The following is a 6486-nucleotide window of genomic DNA, read 5'->3' as shown; positions in this document are numbered from 1 at the left end:
GATTCTAATTTCATATCTCACTCAACAAAACAGCTTTTTAAAACATTCAGCACTTTTAGATAAAAGCAAGAAAGATGTCAAATTTCAATTTTGTACAAAAATCTACAATTTTTTTTCTGAAAAACAAAAAAACTAATACTTCAACCACATCCAATGCCCCTAAATATAAATAGCAGTTGTGACTAAGTAACACTGTGCACACGCATGCGCAATCGAGCTCAGTGTTTTGAAATGCTTCACAAGCAAAAAGCCCATGTCACCCTATGCGCCATAACATAACTTCATAGAAATGCCTTCTCTAGTTTATACATGCATAGCGTTAGCAAACAGCAAAGAGATTTCCAGGGCATCTATGCCACTGTACAGATGAAGCTATTGCACAGGAACTTAGACTTCACGCAAAGACAAAAAAAAAAAAAAAGCTGCTCGGACTGAATTTACATGGATGCACGCATTGTACTTGTCAATATATTATTTTGCAACTATAGCAGGAAACAATGTGACACTAGGCAGTCATATTGTTTTCAAAGGCACACTGTTTTTCTACTGCGTCAATAAAGAATGGCTGCGCCTAGAAACTTTCTCTAAGCAAACAAACACAAAATGAAAGAGTGCGCAAGCCATTATCTGCACCTTAATTAACTCTGAACAAGGGCAGTGCCAAGCACATATACTTATTAAAAGAATGATGTAGTGCATATCTGCTTACTACCTTGGTCAAACAATGAACGCAGCCACGTGTTAGCTACCAAAGTAAATGTTTCATTTTGCTCACTTGCTATAAGCAATGGGAAACTGCACTCAGTGCCAATTTTCCTTCTTTTCTCAAATCGCGCTGTCAAACTCCTCATTGTATGAAAAACATATCAGTGCAGTTTGGGATTCACTGGTATCAGAGCACAGAAAATCGAGAGAAAGTACTATTAACTTCAACAATAAATGCTCGAAATACAAGCACCTTTCCGTAGGCGCCCCACTGGACATCTCAAACTCAAGTCTGTGCAAGGTACATTTTATTTCCTTTTTAATCGTGAATTTTTACATTAAATTAATTCTCACGCTATCAGACATGAAATAGGTTTAGGGTAATTTTGATTTCCTAAGGCTCTTTCTAATGACCACACATTGGAATGCCTTCAATGCTGAAGCTAGTGCAGTGGTTACCGTTAAGATATACGGCAGAGAAAGACGTCCCTTGTTCTGCTGCTCCTTCCAACTCGCTCTGACTCGTTTCCGTAGACGCAAAAATGTCGCGAGAACTGCGGTGTACACTTTACACACACATAACCAACACATCTTTCACAGTCATGCACACACAATCACAAAGCACTCATCACTGCAAACTTTCAATGTATTTCCAAAAGTAACAATACTTAATACGGTGCAAGAAACAAGACCCCTTGCTGATAACAGGTATATTTTCACACCCAGGCAAACATAAATAGTGCATGCGATCCTCGAACACACCGGCCATTCACAGCTCAAAGACCAGAGGCAATGTAATGTGGGAACATTCCCTTGTAGCCTGTCCTCATGGCCGAAATGACTGCACAAAATTGCTGCTCCCGTCACAAAAAGCATAAATATAGTCGATAACTGCTGACGCAATCCATGCCATCAACATAACTAGTACATTTGCTGAAAAAAAAAAAAGAGAGGACGCATGAGGGGCTCCCATTTTTGCATGGCTGTTAAAGTCACCTGGCAATGCGATGTCATCCTGCTTTTGAGGACACCTGTTAACTACCAAAAATAATATTCTACAAGCTTCTTGAAACCTCCCACCTGCCGTGATACTTCCCACTTGAGAAGGGAGATAACAAAGCTCTGACACCATTTCTGAGCCATAAAACTGGACGTGCACACACAATTCGAGAGAGTGCCTGCCCCCATGCCAAAGGACAATGACAGAGGCAGTGGTAAAAGCTCACTTTGGCTGCACCCAGCAGGAAGACACAAAAGTGTGCACTTTTGCAGGCATTGCTTTATGTGCGCTTCTCTTTTCTACAAAGAGGACAGAGTGCCTGCTGCTGCTGTTGCTGCTGCTGCTGATGTGCCACATGCATCCTGCTGGCAGCAGGCACAGATTGCCAGTGCAAGAAAGTTATGAACAGCCGAGATTTTCAAATCTCACTGCAGCAGCTCCACAAATTTTTTTAAGCTCTAATCAGAGTGGCCAGGTCTCTTGGCCCATCACTGTGCAGCTCTGGCTCATCATCCTCGTCCTCGGAGAAATCATGACAGAAAGCGGAGGCACCTCCGCCAAGGCGCACTGCCTTGGCAGGTGGGGAGTCAGAGCGCTCCTGGGCATAGGACGGAGAAGGGCTTCGTGGCGGGCTGCTCCCAGGGGACAGGGCATTCTTGAGCCTGTCCTTGCCCTCATTCCACAGGTGGTTCTGAAGCACGGGCGCAGAGAAGAAAGCACAGGGAAAGCCATGCAGTGGTGGTTAGTCATGGACTCTGGTAGGCAGAGGGAAAACTGGTAGTTGCTTCATGAGTAAACAGTAGCAAAAAGTTAGGGTTCTTTGCTCTGATGCTTTGAGAAGGTGTCAATGGCCAGGACAATTCCCTTGCCAATCACAACAATCAATAAATAATACCTAACATTTTTTTACAATTGCAAACACAGCCCCAAATTCTTCTGCTCTTGTAGCTTATAGAAGCTGCCCTTACCAAAATTGAACCCTCGAAAGTTCCTCCGTCAACACTAAAATCAACACAAATGCACTATTACGGTTCCAGCCCAAGTGCTTTTCCTCTACATCTCCTGCTCAAAGTAAATTGCTGGCCTGAGAGGTTAAATCTACCAGAGGCTGTACAAAACCTCACTTTCTACACTAGGATGCACACGCTTTGGCAGCTAACAGGAAAAACCAAAAACAGCAGAAATATGCAGTGGTCATGCAAACCTTTCAAAGCACCAGAGCTGCATGAAAACTTTGCCTACACTTCATCTCAATAGATTTCTGCAGAAGCGTGATAGATACAGATGCCTTCAACCGAAAGTAGCAAAATCAACACTGTAAAGTGTTCATCCACACATTGTCATCCAGTCTATGGCATCGATTGGCAGAACTTCACAGTCCACACTACTTTGCCCAATACCTATGTTGTTTCCAAAAGTGCTTGCAGAAATTCAAGTGTGCATGCTCTGTCAGCTACAACCTGGTATGCAATGGCATGCAATATCAGTAAGCCTTGTAGTTTTTGAAAAGCTTTACAGAGAACTCCTGAGATGAAGTTGAGGCAAATATAGGTAAAGTATAGACACACATCAACTGTTGAAGGATGTTAAAAGATTTCACACAGCTCTGAAGAGCATGCATCTGAATGCTTAAATGTGAAGAAGAAACGCAGAAAAAAGGTGTGAACTAAGAGGCAGATATGATGGAAGTTCACAAATTCCTTGGTTGCAAAATGAATAAGTTAGTTATGACAGAATTAGGCACAGCAAACTGGCTCATAAATATCAAATAAAATTGCTGGATCAGACAGGAAAATTAAATGTACACAAGAACTCAAGCTACTTAGCAATCTGTTTTCCAAGAAATAATGTAAAAACACAAAATGACAAGCATGCCAGCAGTAGAACATCGTCTAGCCATTATTTCTGAATGGAATTACATGGCAAAAAAGACACCAGTAGAGAAGTGTTCAAGTACAAAGCAACATCTCTGGTTCATGCCCTTTTTTCACATTTTCTTTATGACGCAAGTGCTCATTTATAATTAACTCCAAGTAACAGCACTTACTCTACACAGTGTCGAGTTCTCCTAAATATCAATACGAGACCCAACTAAGTGGGTGAATACGTTTACTCATGACAACGGTACAATATAATAATTAAGCCACTAAAGAGACTTGCGTAAATTTTGCATGTGGCCATCCCTGCTTTGACAAATCAAGTCAAAGATGCCAGTTAAACACTAACTGCTACAGAAAGAGAGGCTCTCCAGAAGTAGTGATCAATTCCTCGACTATTACTTCACTAAAACAGCTTGTCCCAAAACATAAGCAGTGCATGGCTGTGCAGCTGACAATGCCGTGACAATTATTTTGAAACTGCGATTTGCATTGGAAGCTGAAAAATACTAAACACAGGCAGCTATGCTACAGAAGTTAGATAATGGCTTAATGTACAGAAGGCGAAATCAAGTTTTTTTAGAAAATACAGTCGATCCCGGATATATCAAACTCAAAAGGCATCACGAAACAGTTTGATATATATCAATAACTCCATATATAAAACAAGGCAACAGGTAAGTTTATGTGTAACCCAGGAGCAGTGTGAATATGGTGCACCCACGCTAGCGGCACACTTCCTGCAGTGACGCGCTACCCATCAGCATAATGGTAGGCACACCACTCACTAGGTGTCGCAACAGCTAGCTCACTCCGCATCGCAGCTACAGTGGATGGTGCTTTGGGAGAAGTACCACCAACCGTGAGAGGTTCAATCCTGTTACCAGTACACTATAAACGCAATAATACCTCAATTAAAAGTTATGGTACAGTTGATCTTTACGTCACTTTCAGCAGCGAAACAGACAGCACGAAAGCCACCACAAGTTTTCGGTTTGCAAGGCTGGCTTCACCGCGTGACGACCAGAGCACCTAACACTGGCTCTCCCGCACAACAGCCGTATCGCGTTAAAAATAAGCACACCGGACTGAAGGCCACTTTCAAGCACACCCCGCATTAACTTTGTCGCCCGCTTTTGCAGCTGCCCAAGACCGTTCAGCCAAACAGGCTTTGTTCACGAATAGTGATCATGGGAGCGACATTCGGAGAAGCACCATTTGCAGGTGTACGACGTGCAGTTCAAAATACTGAGTGTCGAACGGGAGCATTTATTGAATGAAAAACAACACCGCTATAATTATGCAAAGGATTTTCAAGGGTACATTTGGACAGTTTGATATAAGCAATAATTCTGGTTTGGTTTATTGGGGTTTAACGTCCCAAAGCAACTCAGGGTATGAGGAACGCCGTAGTGAAGGGCTCCGGAAATTTCGACCACCTGGGGGTTCTTTAACGTGCACTGACATCGCACAGTACACAAGCCTCTAGAATTTCGCCTCCATTGAAATTCAGCCGCCACGGCCGGGATCGAACCCGCGTCTTTCGGGTCAGTAGCCGAGCGCCGTAACCACTGAGCCACCGCCGCTAAATATCTGCATTCGATATATCTGGCATCGACTGCACAATAAAATCAACCGCGCTTTGAATTTATGGCTTGAAAGCAAAGCCTGTCAAAATCCTTAAAAAATTCATCTTTAATTATAACAAATTTTAGCTGCTGAAGTTGTCAAGAAAGGTTCCAATTACCACTGAGAGAGAAAACGTTTTCTTTTAAAACAATTGAAATTTATTTATTTTTTTCTTTTCAACAGAAAGAGGGAGCCGGGGCAAAAGGCCAATTGGCCTGACGAGGTCTCGGCACCTGAAATAATGTAATGAAGTTCTCACCTCTGGAGTACAATACTGCAACTTTGAGAAGCGACCAAATAAAAGCATTCCATACAGTGTAAAATCCATTCCTGCAGTTTATTTAGCTGGCATCAAAATAAAACATTATTAAATGAGTCAAAGTAAATAAATATATATAGAATAAATAAATTCCAATGACTAGCCCACTCTCAAGCCCCAGATTAAAGCTATACCATAGATAGACAGCTTAGGTGTCCAATATTTAAATCTATGCTTCATAAACTCCCATGTCAAATATAGGATGGGTGAAGAAGTACACTCAGCATTAATAACAAATTGTGGAGGAACATATCCCAGGTGATCCAAAAGTAACAGAAAATAAGAATTCAGAAATTAGAAAAGAACAGACAGCAGCAAGATGCAGTTTTTACAGATATGCACAGGAAAACATGGGAATTATTTTTACTACGAAAAAATTTGCTCACCAGAATAGTTACATTATTACCGTATTTACTCGCGTAATAGGCGCACTCGCATAATAGGCGCACCCCTAGTTAGGGCGCGAAAAATCAGATTTTTTTATTTCCGCGCATAATAGGCGCACCCCGAACTTGGCACTGTGATCAATACTGTATTTACACGATTGCAAGCCGACGCCTCGCCACCCCCCGCTTCCCAATCTTTATTTTAACAAAGTTTTTGCTGAACTGACTACTAGTCCCTACTAGTGCTGCTGCCGTCGCAGCTGCTGCGGACCCACAGCACGTACAACGACATCGCGTAGAACAGCCGCACACAGTTTTCAGGGGTGCTCACTTTAAACGTCGGTTTGGAAAGCTTCATCTCCAGCCGGAAACGTTCCCGACTTAGGCCCGCGAAAACCTCGACGCTTGGAGTCGCGTACGAAAATTTAGGGACGCCGCAGTCGCAACTGCTGCACTTCTCGGCCACGTCGTATTTTCCGACCTGCCGCACGCCGTGTTCGAGAGCAAACTCCCAGCCGTGTGGTGCTTGCCCGTCGAGCTAAAACATCAACGCTCCGCGGCAAAGCCATA

The sequence above is a fragment of the Amblyomma mixtum genome, chromosome 5 (genome assembly GCF_055824585.1).
Source record: "Amblyomma mixtum isolate Tamu chromosome 5, ASM5582458v1, whole genome shotgun sequence".
Taxonomy (NCBI): domain Eukaryota; kingdom Metazoa; phylum Arthropoda; class Arachnida; order Ixodida; family Ixodidae; genus Amblyomma; species Amblyomma mixtum.
This window is presented reverse-complemented; position numbering follows the sequence as displayed.